The 14,864-nt window shown below is 39.9% G+C and overlaps 1 long non-coding RNA gene across 1 annotated transcript in view; it reads left to right on the top strand.

The window, feature by feature from the left end:
* Positions 1 to 2,377: 2,377 nt before the first annotated feature.
* The window catches only part of LOC126108746 (uncharacterized), a 45,319-nt gene continuing 32,832 nt past the window's right edge, over positions 2,378 to 14,864 (top strand). Inside the window, exon 1 of the long non-coding RNA XR_007523618.1 lies at positions 2,378 to 2,534. This is a non-coding gene — a long non-coding RNA (uncharacterized LOC126108746). The remainder of the gene's footprint in view (positions 2,535 to 14,864) is intronic.

Below are 14,864 nucleotides of genomic sequence, written 5' to 3' on the forward strand. Positions count from 1 at the left end.
TTTTGGGTGTGTTGCAATGGCACATATTCCAAAACAGCTAAGAGGAAAATGAGATCTGAAAACTAAAAAGTATATTTTTGTTGGCTATTGTGAAAATTCAAAGGGCTACCGATTAATGGATCCATTGACTAAAAATATTGTCACAAGTAGAGATGTAATATTCTTTGAAAATAGAAAGGACTCAAAAGAGAGCAAAACCACTAAGTCAACTGCACCTAGTTCAGAAGGTGAAACCTTGTGTGAGGAAATAGAAAGTGAAGAAGAGGAAGACGACAGCCAAGGACAAATGGATACAATTTATGATGACAATGAGTTAGAGGATGAAAAAAATGAAGAAAACAATGTAAGGCGTTCTTCTCGTGTACCAAAACCGAAGGAATATCCATATTTTGAGATGTATACAGCACAGTCTTTTAATGATGAGCCAAGAACAGCAGAAGAAGCAATGAGTGGCCCAAACTCTCAAGAATGGAAAGAAGCGATAAAGAGAGAATTAGAATCTTTATATCAGAACGAAACCTTTGAATGGGTAGATATGCCAGGAGATAAGAAACCACTACAGGCAAGATGGGTATTCAATTTGAAGAACCCTGAAAGCTATCACCAAAATACAAAGCAAGACTTGTGGTAAAAGGATATTCACAAAAACAAAGGGTAGATTACGAAGAAACTTTTTCACCTGTAGCCAAGTATGCATTATTGAGATATCTTTTAGCCTTGGCAGTAAAACGAAATTTAATAATTCGTCATATGGATGTTAAAACGGCATATTTAAATGGGAAATTGGAGGAGGAGATATATGTCATTCCACCAAGGGAAGCCATAAAAACCAGATCAGAAAGTAAAAAGATTTGGCGTTTGAGAAAAAGTGTTTATGGACTTAAACAAAGTGGACGTTGCTGGAATCGATGTCTACATGAAACTCTAATAAATATGAATATGAAGCAATCCAAGGCAGATTCCAGCATTTGCTATAAAGGGAGAAAAGAAGAAATAATAATAATGGCGATATGGGTGGACGATTTCTTTATCCCGACTGAAAGTGAAGGCCAAATGAGAATTTTCAAGAAACAGCTGCAAACCAAGTTTAAGGTGCATGATTTGGGAGAAGTCAAACGTTATTTAGGTATGCAGATTACTAAGGATGAAGAAAGACAAGAATTGAGCATAAGTCAATCATCATACACGGAAAAAATATTAAAGAAATTTGCCATGAGTGATTGCAAACCCATAAGTACTCCAATGGAAGTAGGAATGAAGTTAAGTGTAAATGAGACTGATGTGGAATGTGGCAAGAATGTTCCTTATTTAGAAGCAGTAGGGAGTCTGTTATATTTGTCTCAAACATCACGACCCGACATTGCTTTTGCCACCAATGCAGTGAGCAGATATTGCAGAGACCCAAAGGAAAAGCACTGGAAAGATGTAAAGAGGATATTCCGATACCTAAGAGGAACCTCAAACTATGAGTTAAAATACCATAGAGATGATAATGCAAAACTAGAGGGATATAGCGATGCGGACTGGGGGAGTGAATTGGGAGACAGATACTCCACCCCTGGCTGCTGTTTTAAATTAATGAGGGGCCTCACATCATGGTCCTGTCAAAAGCAAAAAACTGTTGCATTGAGCACCGTAGAGGCCGAGTATATGGCACTATCCTACACCCCAAAGGAAGCATTATGGCTACGAACATTAATAAGTGAAATAGAACCCAATTTAATTGAGGAACCTACAACCATCTTCTGTGACAATAAGGGAGCCATAAACCTAGCTAAAAATGATGTTACTAGTGCTAGGACAAAGCATATTGATATACGGCACCATTTCATTCGGGACCACATAGAGCGACAGAACATTGCCATGGACTATCTGTGCACAGAAGACATGTTAGCCGACCTTCTGACCAAACCCTTGGAAAGGGAGAAGTTTTAGAAGATTGTGGGACTATTTGGTTTATCTTGTGGAAGCAACACACAAAATATAAGTTCAAGGAGGAGTGTTGGAATTGTATGAACAATATATTTCGTGTGTGACGGCGCAAAGTGCACTGTGTAAAATAGACCTCTTTGACTTTGTCTAACACTCTTTGTGTGCGCTAATTATTCTGTTGTGTTCGCTGTAAATTTTGTTTGTTTGAATGTGCAAATATAGTTATTAGTAAAATGTCCTTTTTTTCTCCTTAATACTTATTCAGCTGCGCACATTCCAATAAAAACTAAGAGTTAGGCCGCAACAAAGAACCAAAGATGAACCTATAAGTTCGACCAGAAGTTGAAGCAATTCGCGGTGCTGCAGGCACTGCTGTCATTTCTTAGTCATCGGTGTTCATTTGTCTTCTGGTACTCGGTTTGAGTAGCCGAAAGTTAGTTACTGTTTGCCGTTCATTTGTCTGGTGGTTGAGTTCGTCAGTCATTGAAACAGTTGAGTCCTAATTTTTGTAGTCGTACTACAAAGGATTTTTCTCTGATGCGAGAACTTACTTTAGTTTTCTGCATGAAATACATTATAGATTCGTCCGCTGCAAGATTATGGTACATTAACGAGACAGTGTGTTTGCGCTTTGTCGCTCGTAATAGTTACTATAGATGATGTGATGTATGTCAGCTCAAGGAAGTTGTGCGTCCTGATAGTAGGATACGGAAAAGGTAATATTGATGCAATTTTTTTGTAGGTAACAATAGTTATTTTGTTGGCCTTCCTTGCAAACTTGTAATCGGTATCATTAATTCTGCAGCCAAGTGGTTTCGAACAGCATGTGGTCTTCAATTTCGCTTAAGCGGAAATGAGGTTGAATATGTGAACGGAAATACAGAAGCGTCCGATCTTACCCGTCGGCTTTGACCCATGACGTCACAAATACCGCGGAAACGACTATAAACAATTCCAATATGGCGGATATAAAAACATCGCATACGTATTGTAAACACTGAAATACACAAGTTTCACAAAAAGCCTAATGACTGTAACGGGACAAGCGTGGGAAATTAGGGGTTTTTGGGTGCGGAGAAACTAAATATACAGAAATGTAGCCACCGACCGCCATTCAAAACCACGCAAAACAACGAAATAAATCAACATCACAAAACTGACCAAATACCAAAAAACACATTCCTATCCATAATCGGACACTTCCCTTAACCTATATAGCTCAACAGAACCTACCGATCACATCCCCCAATAGAAAACTAAGAAACGAAAGCTTCCCTTACACCTACATACATCGGCACTTATGCAGTTTAGCAGGTACGGAAAAAATTTTTCATTTTTTTTCAAAATTTGATCATCATGTGTCGTTATGCGGTGGGGGGAGTCTGCAGTGCCCCCCCATCCCCCCACAGGCTTCATTAGTGTCAAATCAATATTTTCGAATCATAGGCGGCCGCTGCCGCGGCCGCATTCCAAAAAAAAACTCCCAACCTAACCTCAAGTGGGCTACGCTACAGATCAATATGTTCATCAAATTGCTTCATATTACGTATACATGTTCATTAGTGTCAAATCAATATTTTCGAATCATAGGCGGCCGCTGCCGCGGCCGCATTCCAAAAAAAAACTCCCAACCTAACCTCGTATTCAGGGCTACGCTACAGATCAATGTGTAGGTCCCTTACGTCACGGGTCAAAGCCGACGCGTGAGATCGGATGTTTCCAACCTATACCCAATACACAAAACATACATAAATAACCAAAAAAAAAAAAAACGGAACTTACCTCAAAAAAGTTCCAGTTCCACAAACTAGATTGGCCACCACAATCACACACAAATGCACACACGCACGCACGCACACACACACACACACACACACACACACACACACATACAAAAACACACACACACACACACCAACGAAAAAATACTGAACTAAAATAAAAACCCAACCCACCCAAACGTCAACCCCCTCCCCCACAACTCCAAAATACAACACACAAACACTATACAACAAAATAAACCACCCACCCACCTACCCAGCCCACCCTAACTAACCACTTTCGGTCTATACATTTTACCCACAGCCCTTAAAAAAACCCGAAGAATGCAATAGCCCTCTGGGACACTCTTCCGCCAACAGTACTCATCTAAATGAGACTGAAGGTTGGAAGAGCGCCTCTTCCCCCTCCCAAGAACAGACTTAACCGCTCCCCACATCCCCTCAATTGTGTTAGTGCAAGCCCCAGTATCATAATTCTTAAACTCTAGACTGTGGTTCACTACTAAATGATTAAATCCCCTCTCACCCAACCCCCTATATGAAGAAAACGCATCTGAAACTACTGTGGACCCCGGCTCTACATACTCCTCAATTAACCCCACTAATTCAGGCTTCGACCTCCCCTCCACAACCCTAAAAACACATTCAGTACCCCCACCCCCCTGAACAACAGCCCCCCACACCCAAAGACCAGCCACAGACTTCCCCCTCCCATACTTCCTTTTACCAAACTGCGACTCATCCACCTCCACAACCACCCCATGCCCACCCAACTTACCCCTGTACTTAATAAATTCGGAACACACCTCACGACAAAAGGAATACCAGTCTAAAACAGTCCTCTCACTCACACCAGTCTCAAACGCGCAAAAACTCTGCCCGCAACTATAACAAAAATAATACGTAATAAGCACAATCTCACGCATGGCCAATCTAGACTTCTCGAACCAGGTACCACGCCTTACAGAACGCCATACGCCATCTTTCCGGCAACACCACATGTATCCGTCCCTGGTCCGAGAGTCCGGAACTTTAACCAATTTCATAGGTTCACGGCACACACCGCACTTCACGACCTCGGCAATTAAGCCAAATAGCTGAAGAAATTTAATCAGCTCTAAAGCTGTCTCCCCCATCATCGCCCTCAACCGAACACTGTTAAGGCGGTCTTTCATATCCATTCCTGAACAAAAAACCACAACCAAATACACTCAATAACAAACTCACCCGACGTACAGCAATGAGCATTAAATTAACCATTAACTCACTAATAGAAATTCCGCTTCAAATCCAACACCTGAGCAACAGAAAACTGACCCCACCACACGAAACAAACGAAAACCATGAACACACCACCAGAGAGCACGACAAACAAAAACAAGACATCTACAAACACGCCACAATCGCAAATCAAACTCCGCGCCGTAATGACGTCACACACCACAACACGCTTACGTCACGGGTCAAAGCCGACGGGTAAGATCGGACGCTTCTGTTGACCCATGTGAACTAGGCGGATTTTCGTAAAGATTAAGAATTCATTTATTCATGTACCGAATGAAGTTAGCTGTAATGCGTTTACAGTAAGGCATTGCTTTCATAAATAGTTTTGGTTTCATAAGACAGACAATAATAGTAAATGTTATGTAATGGACTCCATTGAATTTTTGTGGTTTGTGCAGTGTGTGTACGTGTTATGCGTAAAAATATTCGTCAAGCCATATCCAGTGTTTAATATGGGTTTTCTGAATTTGCAATTTACTCTTTTGTAACGAAAAATGTGTTAAATATGGCACGAACAAAAACATTTGGGTAAACTACAGATTAGTCTGTTACTACTAGTAGTATTACTACCATGAACATTTCTGGGTGCGGTGTTGCTGGATTGATTGGGGGGGGGGGGGGGCAGGAGGCGGATGTGGTAGTGTCCCATGTATGCTAGGTTTTGTTTCAGAATGGTTACTTGTAGTGAGAACTTTGTTGAAATTCGTAGTTATTCAGGTAGTATAAAAATGGTACATATTCTACAGGTAGGCTACAGTCTACTCACATCCCTTTTCGCCTGATATAATCTCACTCTACTACGATTCACGACTCTTGTGGGAACCAAATGTCCCTGCTATGTTTTGCTATTGATATAGTAACATATGAGGTAACAGACTGGAAAGTGCAAATGTAAGTAGGTCCTACTTGAAGTTAAGCAGGAATTGTGATGTATCAAGAATTGAGGACACATATATGCAAAACATTTGGAATTAATCAAAAATGTATTCCCTAATATAGCAGATATTTAGTTAGCAGGATCTGTGTCTCAGAATAAGATTAGTAAATTTCACCCTTTTGTCATTGTTTGATATCCATAGATCAACTGCCATTGCCCCTATTGGTCAATGTAGCTGTTCACTGTAGACCTCGATGTAATGGTGTTGGTAGAAATACTTATTGAAATTGGTTGGTAAATGGCTCATTTGTTGGAGCTGAGACATTGACAGATTGCAGGTGATACCAGCTGCTAGCATTGTGTTGCTGGTATGAGGCTGTTTGTCTGCAGTCAGTTTGTTGTTATCTGAGGAAGAGTTATAGTGCGTTTAAAATGAGTTGCGGCTTTTGCCAGTTCAGTACAGAGTGAGTGGAGGGAAGCGCATTTGCCAGCATGTGCGGGGCGCATCGACAGGTGACAACAGTATATTGTCAGGCCTTCTCAGTGTGGAACCTGGCAGACTCGCTTGACTGTGTGAACAGCAAACCGATGGACCTGCGATTTTTCTAAAATTACTTTAAAGAAACTATTCTGTAACAAAAAACTGATTCTCGCATATCTTGTAGTTTAATTCATCGGCTTCATGGTGAACCCCCTCTCATTTTGTTGGTGGCATAATTATTGTGCTATATCCGTAGTAGGTAAACTCTTGAGAGAAATCCTTAGTTTTCAGCGAAAAATAGAAGCCGCAATGAAATTGTTTTGTGTGTGTTAGGTTGCGTGTTGCTACATATTAAATGTTAACAATATATTGAATTCTTAAATTTTGAAGGAAAGCTGTCTGGAAATGCAATGTATGTAAAGAACTCAGTCACGAACTCGGGTGTCGGTGGAAAAAAGTAGAATGAAATATTCACAAATTCCTCATATCTCATAAATAGTTTGATATATCGAACAAGATTTTGGCAAATGGCAGCACGCAAAGATGAGTGTTTTGCCATATGATTAATATGCAAAACATCCATATCTACCACGATATTAAAGCGACTACAGATTTTTCAGTGATTTAATGTAATTAATTAGGGCCATTGATAGCTGGTGAAACGAGAACTGCTGTTTTTGCAACAGTATAGCTGAAGAGGTTACTGTTTATTTTTATACTGAGCATGGGCTGTTTCATTAACTATTGACCTGACGCGCACTCAGTTGTTAGTTTAATAATTCACTACCTCAGGATTCTGTCACAATTTCAAATGCATTTGAAAGTTAGTGACATGAATATTTCTACACTCTGGTATGTTTTGACAAAAGAAGCAGATTTTAACAGGGCAACAAGAGAAGTTACGTATTCCTCAAAGCTTGCCACAGTCCTTCATGAATCAGTGTTCCCTCAACTACCTCCTTGGTATGGCTGACATCTCAAGACCAGTCCTGTTGTGTAACATTTGCAGTGGCTTCTTTTGTCAGCATTTCAATGTCGGTGAGCGTACACTTCCTGTTGCTTTTTGCCAGTGTACTTTTCACCTAGGCCCATATACTCTGTCGGATTTAAATGGGCACGATACGGAGGGTGCCTGATTAAACTACGCCCTTCACGTTTAGCCAGTTCGTCGACCTGGTAGTGTGAAGTTTTGACTTATACTGCACTAAGAGTTCCATTAACTTTGCTTTATACATGTTACGTTCAACTTTATCTGGAGCAACATTTCTTTGTACACAGAGCAAAACATCCCTTCCCTCCGCTACATTGTTGGAGATTTATGCATAACAGCAGTGTGGTATGGCATTCTGCCCATTACTGTTGTCATTCCGAGGAATGTTTTGCAGCACAGTGTTTCCTGACTGGTGAACAGTGACCCACATTCCCAACATGTCCACACCACTGCATTCGTGTGGACATGTTGTGAATGTGGGTCTCCTGAGGAGCGTGCAAGGGATAAGTCCTTGCAGGTGCACTATCCTCTGTGCCGTCAATGGCTCAGGTAGATAGAGCGTCTGCCATGTAAGCAGAAGATACCGGGTTCGAGTCCCGGTCGGGGCACACATTTTTCAACATGTCCCCAATGAAATATATCAACGCCTCTTTGCAGCTAGGGTGTCTATTTATTATAATTTAAATACAAAACACTTCTTCAGAATACAGGACTACACAACATATCAGTGCCATAAAATAAGACTTAATAAGAGCTGACATTGATGCACCTACTGTGTGATGCCATGCGGTACTTTTTACTTGTGCTTTGGCAACAGGGGCACTTTACCAGCCGGACTGCTGCCGGCACGGCAGGGAAAGCTGCCTCGCCATTGGTGTTACCTGGACAATGGCGTCGTGTCCCCCTCTGGTCAGCCAAACGTCAAGCTGCAACTAATTTTAAATGCACTGTAGTGCAGGATATGGTATAACATCCCTTGACCACCGTTACGTCTACTTGTTAGACGATTTAAATTTTTGGTGATTGTAGTAAATTGTGCTATTGGAGGTAGGAAACAGGGGTTGGATTTATGGTGAGTGTGCCAAAGTGTAGCAGATACGTTGCGAAGTTCTCGATTCGAGAATTATAGGCGAATATGTGATGCGTGTCAGTTCAGCAAGTGTTATCCCATAGCTATGGCAGTCTGTGATGATGTAAAATGTGCTGCATTAACTGCTGGAGCGAGATGTGTGTCTTCAGATCCATACAGTGGTTTGATGCAACTCTCCGTGCTAGTCTATCCTAACATCCCATATCCTGTCAGCTAACACCAAACAAATGTTTAAATGTTACAAGCACTTCACCAATATCGTACATCTGAAAAGACGTGAGGCTGCTACTGGCCAGTAATGTAATTTACATACATTGAGGCCCAAGAGAAAGACAGACTGTGGTGCATACATTTTGTACAGTGAAATTCTAGTTTGTATGTACGTGCCTAGTTAAGAGTTAATAGATGAAGAATTGCAGTTTGTCTGCTGAGTTGCGTGAGCAGGTGAGCTCGGGCCTACCTTGATTTTGTGATGTTGCTGTTTTCTGTTCTTATTTTCTGTAGAGCTTCACTTCAAATGAAAACAATGGTATTCTGTGACTGGGGTAGTTGTGCTTGACTACTAATTAGTTTTGTGGCTTTATTTCATTTCCACCATATTTGCAAGTCAAACATTAATCATCTTGCAGAACATTGAAGTTAATTTTGTCTATTTGCTAAAGAAATTCAGTTGTTATTAATTAGGTAAAATGAACCGTTCTTCAGTGTGAATCTAGAAATAAGAATGTCCACATCAGGCTGAATGGTTTTCAGTGTGGTTTATAAAATTGATGCTTTCAGTGTTCTGTGATGTCTCATTTGTTTTTATGGTGCATTGTAAGACCGTGTAATACTAAACATGTGAACACATGTTAGTGTCCATTTGAGGATGAGTAAACAGTTGAATGTGATAGCAGTGCAAAAATATATTTTTTCTTAAAATTTGTTGACAGCTTTAGCAGAATAAATGGTTCTTTTACTGATCTGCTTTCTGTGGAAAACAATGTTTTTCTATGACAAGACATTTCCACACCTACCTGGCATCTTCTCTCTAGGCTTCATGCTATTTCTATGTTTGTTTTTGTGTTATATTTACAGAATAGTGTTTGTTGGTTATTTATAGATTGGCAGTGGTTTATCACATGACTTAGTATTCTTCTCCAGAAATAAATTTAAATTTCCAGTTGTGCAGTTTCTTGGCTTTGCAGATCCTTACCAATTTTTTTATAAATTTTGAAATTGTCCTGAAATAACTTATTGTCTAGTTCTGGTGCATACAAATAATTGTATTTTATTATTTTTGCAACAAATTTGTGATCCTTCTTAGTGTATTTCTTGCATTGATGCTGTGAATATGTGAACCTGATTCAAAATATTACACTGTTGCCAACTGAAATCATATGGATTGATATTAAACTTACAGTGCATGTCATGACATTATAGTTGTGACAATTTATGGTAAATACATGGAAGACAAACCCAAATGTTAGATCCAGAAATAATTTCATTCAGAAATAAGTCAGGAGCCCCAAACACATTTTTTATAAAAGTAATGCTCGAAAATTAGAATGCCGTCTGCTGTGGCAACATAATGAACATCTGGCATGTAAATGTCTGCAGACATGGCTCTCTTCCAAGAATTTAGGATCTTAATTCATTTGTTGATGTGAGCATTTCAAGTAATTAATCTTTAGTGTAACAGCAGCTATTTCACACAAGTAATCCACAACTTGGCCAGTGGCTCGTCTGTTCATATGGCTCACTTTTTTCGCTACAAATTAACTTTATTTATCCACCCGACATCTTTGAAGATTGTGGGATAGGCCTACATTATTGGTTTGCGAGTATTGCAGATGTCCCCCCCCCCCCCCCCCCCCCCACACACACACACACTCTTCTGCGCTGCTGTTCTTGTTCCGGAAGCTGTGAAAGTGTACCTACTGGCCACTGTTCTCTAACATTTTTTTCAGTAATAAAATGGGAAAACATTGAAGTCAAATGAAGTATTTCATAATTGTTCCATGAAAACTGTGACAAAGCTTATGTTTCGAAGTACAGCCTCCAGGGACCAGTGGTAGAAGGAAGTTGGGGTAACAATGTACAACCAAGGAAATTTTTGTGGCACCAGAAAAGTTACACCACAAAGTGGGAGTTTCCACTCGCAAGTGCAATATGTCACTAGCTGTCTCAACACTTGTTGCATGTGAATCCGGCTTTACTGTCAACAGCCCACGTACTGTAAAGTGTTACAGGGTGAATGTGTGAAAGTTGCAATATTGGTCCTGTTGCCTACTGATGCATAATTTTTTTATACATACTAGCATGTGTGTCCGCATAGTGTTGTTTGACACAATTACATTAAATATCTAACGATTATGAAAATCTGCTGATAGCAGAGGAACTAGTAGCAGTTATTTTTGTTGCTTAGTGCTCCGTTTCTGCCCATTTGAGGACACCAAAAAAATCTAAGTCACCACATAGAAAAATATTATGATACTTTGAGGTGTAAGTCTTCAGTTATTAGCCACCCACCTCCCTTTTTGGTAGTTCAGCAAAAATAATTAACACAGCGGCAGCCTGGAAGAGAAAACTAGGCAACTTCATCTGTGAACTAGTGGTCTGCTACACAGAGAAACTCTAAATTTTCTGAATAGTTTTCTGAGAATATTTGAAGGTTTAAACTACTTTAATGTTTTTCAGCTTTTGGAAGAAAGCACAAAATTATAGTATTTTGTGTGTATGCAAGAGGAATTGTTTTGTGCTCTAATGCTGAAGTGACTTTGTTCAGTAAAACGCACATAGACCGGAAAAGTTAAAGTAATTTTTGACCTAAATTTTCAGGGATATTAAAATCTAAACACCACAGTAGTAGAAAAATGACTAACTTTGGAAACAGTGTTCATGAACGAGCCCTAAACTGAGAATATAGATTCCTCAGCCCCCTGCATATCTGTGCTGTGGGGACAGTGAAGACATCTAATTGCACCACACTCAGTCATTTAAACAGCCATTCTTCCCTGGGCACTGGGAGGAGACAAAATTCCATTGGAACTATTGATAGCCTTGGGAGAGCCAGCCATGACCAAACTCTTCCATGTGGTGGGCAAGATGTAAGAGACAGACGAAATACCCTCAGACTTCAAGAAAACTGTAATTCAAATTCTAAAGAAAGCAGGTGCTGAAAGGTGTGAAAAGTAATGAATTATCAGTTTAATAAGTCACGGTTGAAAAATACTAACATGAATTCTTTAGACAAATGGAAAAACAGGTAGACACTGACCTCAGGTAAGATCAGTTTGGATTCTATAGGAATGTAGGAGCATGTAAGGCAATACTGACCCCATGACTTACTGTAGGAGTTAGGTTAAGGGAAGGCAAACCTATGTCTATAGCATTTGCAGAATTAGAGGAAGCTTTTTACAATGCTGACTGGAATACTCTCTTTAAAATTCGGAAGGTGGAAAGGGTAAAATACAAGGAGCAAAAGGTATGAAAGGGAAGCAGTGGTTGAGGAGGGAGTCAGACAGGGCTGTAGCCTATCACCAGTGTTATTCAATCTGTACGTTAGAAAAGCAGTAAATGAACAAAAAAATTGGAGTAGTAATTAAAATCCAGGGAAAGAAATAAAAACCTTGAGGTTTTCTCAATGACATAGTAATTCTGTCAGAGACAGCGAAGGACTTGGAAGAGCAGTAGAACGGAATGGACAGAGGCTTGAAAGCAAAATGAGGATAATGGAATGTAGATCAATTAAATCAGGTGATGCTGAAGGAATTAGAGTAGGAAATGAGTTGGGAGGTAAAATAACTGATGTTTGAAGTAGAGAGGATTTAAAATGTTGACTGGTGATAGCAAGGAAAGCGTTTCTGAAGAAGCAAAATTCGTCACAGAGTTCTGAAAGTATTTGTATGGAGTGTAGCCGTGTATGGATGTGAAACATGGATGATAAACAGTCTAGACAAGAAGAGAAAGAAGCTTTCGAAATGTTACGCTGCAAAAGAATGTTGAAGATTAGATGTGTAGATTACATAACTGAGGAGGTACTGAATAGAATTGGGGAGAAGAGGAATTTGTGGCACAGATTGACTAGAAGAAGGGATAAGTTGGTATGAACATTCTGAGGCATCAAGGGATTGCCAATTTAGTACTGAAGGGAAGCATGGAGGGTAAAAATTGTGGAGGGAGAGAAAGTGACAAATACATTAAGCAGATTGAGAATAATGTAGGGTGTAGTAATTACTCAGAGATGGAGAGGCTTGCACAGGATAGAGTAGCATGGAGAGCTGCATCAAACCAATCTTTAGATTGAAGAAAACAATGGGCTATAACAACTGACAGCAGTTGAAATTATGAAAAATATGGCAGTTTGGGGATCTTAATGAATCAATTAATGAAGTATGTGATCCGGTGCATAAAATTCTGGCCTAAAGAAATGACGACATAGGTTGGAGTTTTATAAGCCCCAAGGCAATGTCTGCAAGTCAAGATGCAGCTATTTCTGAGATTAGAATATCTTGTGAATTAACGAGTATATCAGAATATGGAAAACGTTATTTAGAAGTTGAACCACTAGTCCTTATACCTAATGTTATCACTGTGCCCAGGAGTACGTTAGTTTGTCTTTCTTATGTTATGTATTAGAATTTTCATCTGTGTTTAACTGAGGTCTCAGTAAAGCTACGACCAGTATTAGAATAAGCACATTGTAAATAATATTTTGAACAATGAATCTAAGAGGTAAATGATTTGAAGTTTTGGAGAATCTGAACACCTTGCACATGTATACTATTTAGAGAAAGTACAAAATTTGAGAAATACACAAAGGGGGAAAAATCCACATATTCTCAGGAGCTGAAGTCATAACAGATGGAATTGTTCCAGCTTGCTAGCCGGCTGCTGTGGCCAAGCAGTTCTAGGCACTTCGGTCCGAAACCGCACTGCTGCTACGGTCGCAGGCTCGAATCCTGCCTCGGGCACGGATGTGTGCGATGTCCTTAGGTTAGTTAGCTTTAAGTAGTTCTAAGTCTAGGGGACTGATGACCTCAGAAGTTAAGTCCCATAGTGCTCAAAACCGTTTGAACCATTTTTGTTCCAGTTTGCTATCTCTCACTGGTTTTCCTAAGGCTGCCAATAATTCAGAGGGGACATTATCTACTCCAGTGCACTTACTTCAGCTTAGGTCTTCCAGTGCTCTGTGAAATTCTTGAAGTATCAAGGTTCCTCCTTCATGCTTACCTACTTCCTCTTTTTGATTAACAATATTATCCTGCAGTTTTGTCTCCTGACATAAACTGTGTATATATGCCCTGCACTGTCCAGTCTTCCCCTCTTTGACTGATAATGATTTGCCGTCTGAGCTCTTAATATTTATACAGATGCTTCTATTTTCTCAATTTTGCAATTTTTGGGATCTTTCAGATTTCTGTAGGTGTAATTTATCATTTCCCTAGACAAGCATGTTTCTACACAATTGCATCTGTCCGCTAGCCATACCTTCTTAGTTGTTTTACATTTTCTGTCTTTTTTCCCTTTCATGTGCTCTATTTCTGTGTGTTTTTCCTTTCGTGAATTAAATTCAGTACCCCCTGTGTTGTTCAGCTATCCACTGTGTACCGTAAACACAAACCAGGTAGTCCGTGGTGCAGGCTACTGGCTGTTTGTGGAAGTCATTCCCACTTTCTGCAGGCAATGTTTCTTCACATCTCCCTGTTTGCTACTGGTCTATACAAATACAATTTGTCACGGTCTACTGTAGTACATTGCATCACTTCAGTTACGCGAGTATTGAGAGGTTTTACTGGGTCCGAGGTACAAGTGGGCATTTTATTGACTTTATGTTCACTTTGTTAGAACAAATTATGTGCTTGCTGGTTGAGAATATGGCTCTCTTAAACATGTTGGTTGTGCTCCTTTTATAATATTCGGGATATATCAGTTCAATCTGATAGAAGTAAGTTAGCTGTAACTGTTAAAATTTCTTTCCATTCTGAGTTGTGTTGTTCAAGATTGACAGACCGGATGTTGTTTTACTACCGACTAGTTTGTGTGAGGTGAGGTACAGTATTCTCCTCTCCAGTACCAGTTAGGAGTACAGCTTTGTAGACATCCCAAGTATGTTGTATAGTTTGTTGAGCTGTGTGTGTTTGACAGGAATCAAAATATTCTACAGGGACTTGTCTAATATGTAATACAATTTACTTGTATTGTGCAGTTATTTGTAATGTAAATTGTATTATAAATGGAATTCATCCACGTGTGGTTTGTGTAATTCACAAAGATGGAAAACCTTCGGAGATGTAACAATAGTGAAAGCATATACGGAGGCCGGTCGTGGGACACCTCCTAATATCGTGTCGGACCTTTTGCCGAGCACAGTGCAGCAACTCGGGAAGTGTTGTGGCTGCAGGATTGTGCAGGAACTGACCTCTCGATTAGATTCCATAAATGTC

The sequence above is a fragment of the Schistocerca cancellata genome, chromosome 11 (assembly GCF_023864275.1).
Source record: "Schistocerca cancellata isolate TAMUIC-IGC-003103 chromosome 11, iqSchCanc2.1, whole genome shotgun sequence".
Classification (NCBI taxonomy): Eukaryota; Metazoa; Arthropoda; class Insecta; order Orthoptera; family Acrididae; genus Schistocerca; species Schistocerca cancellata.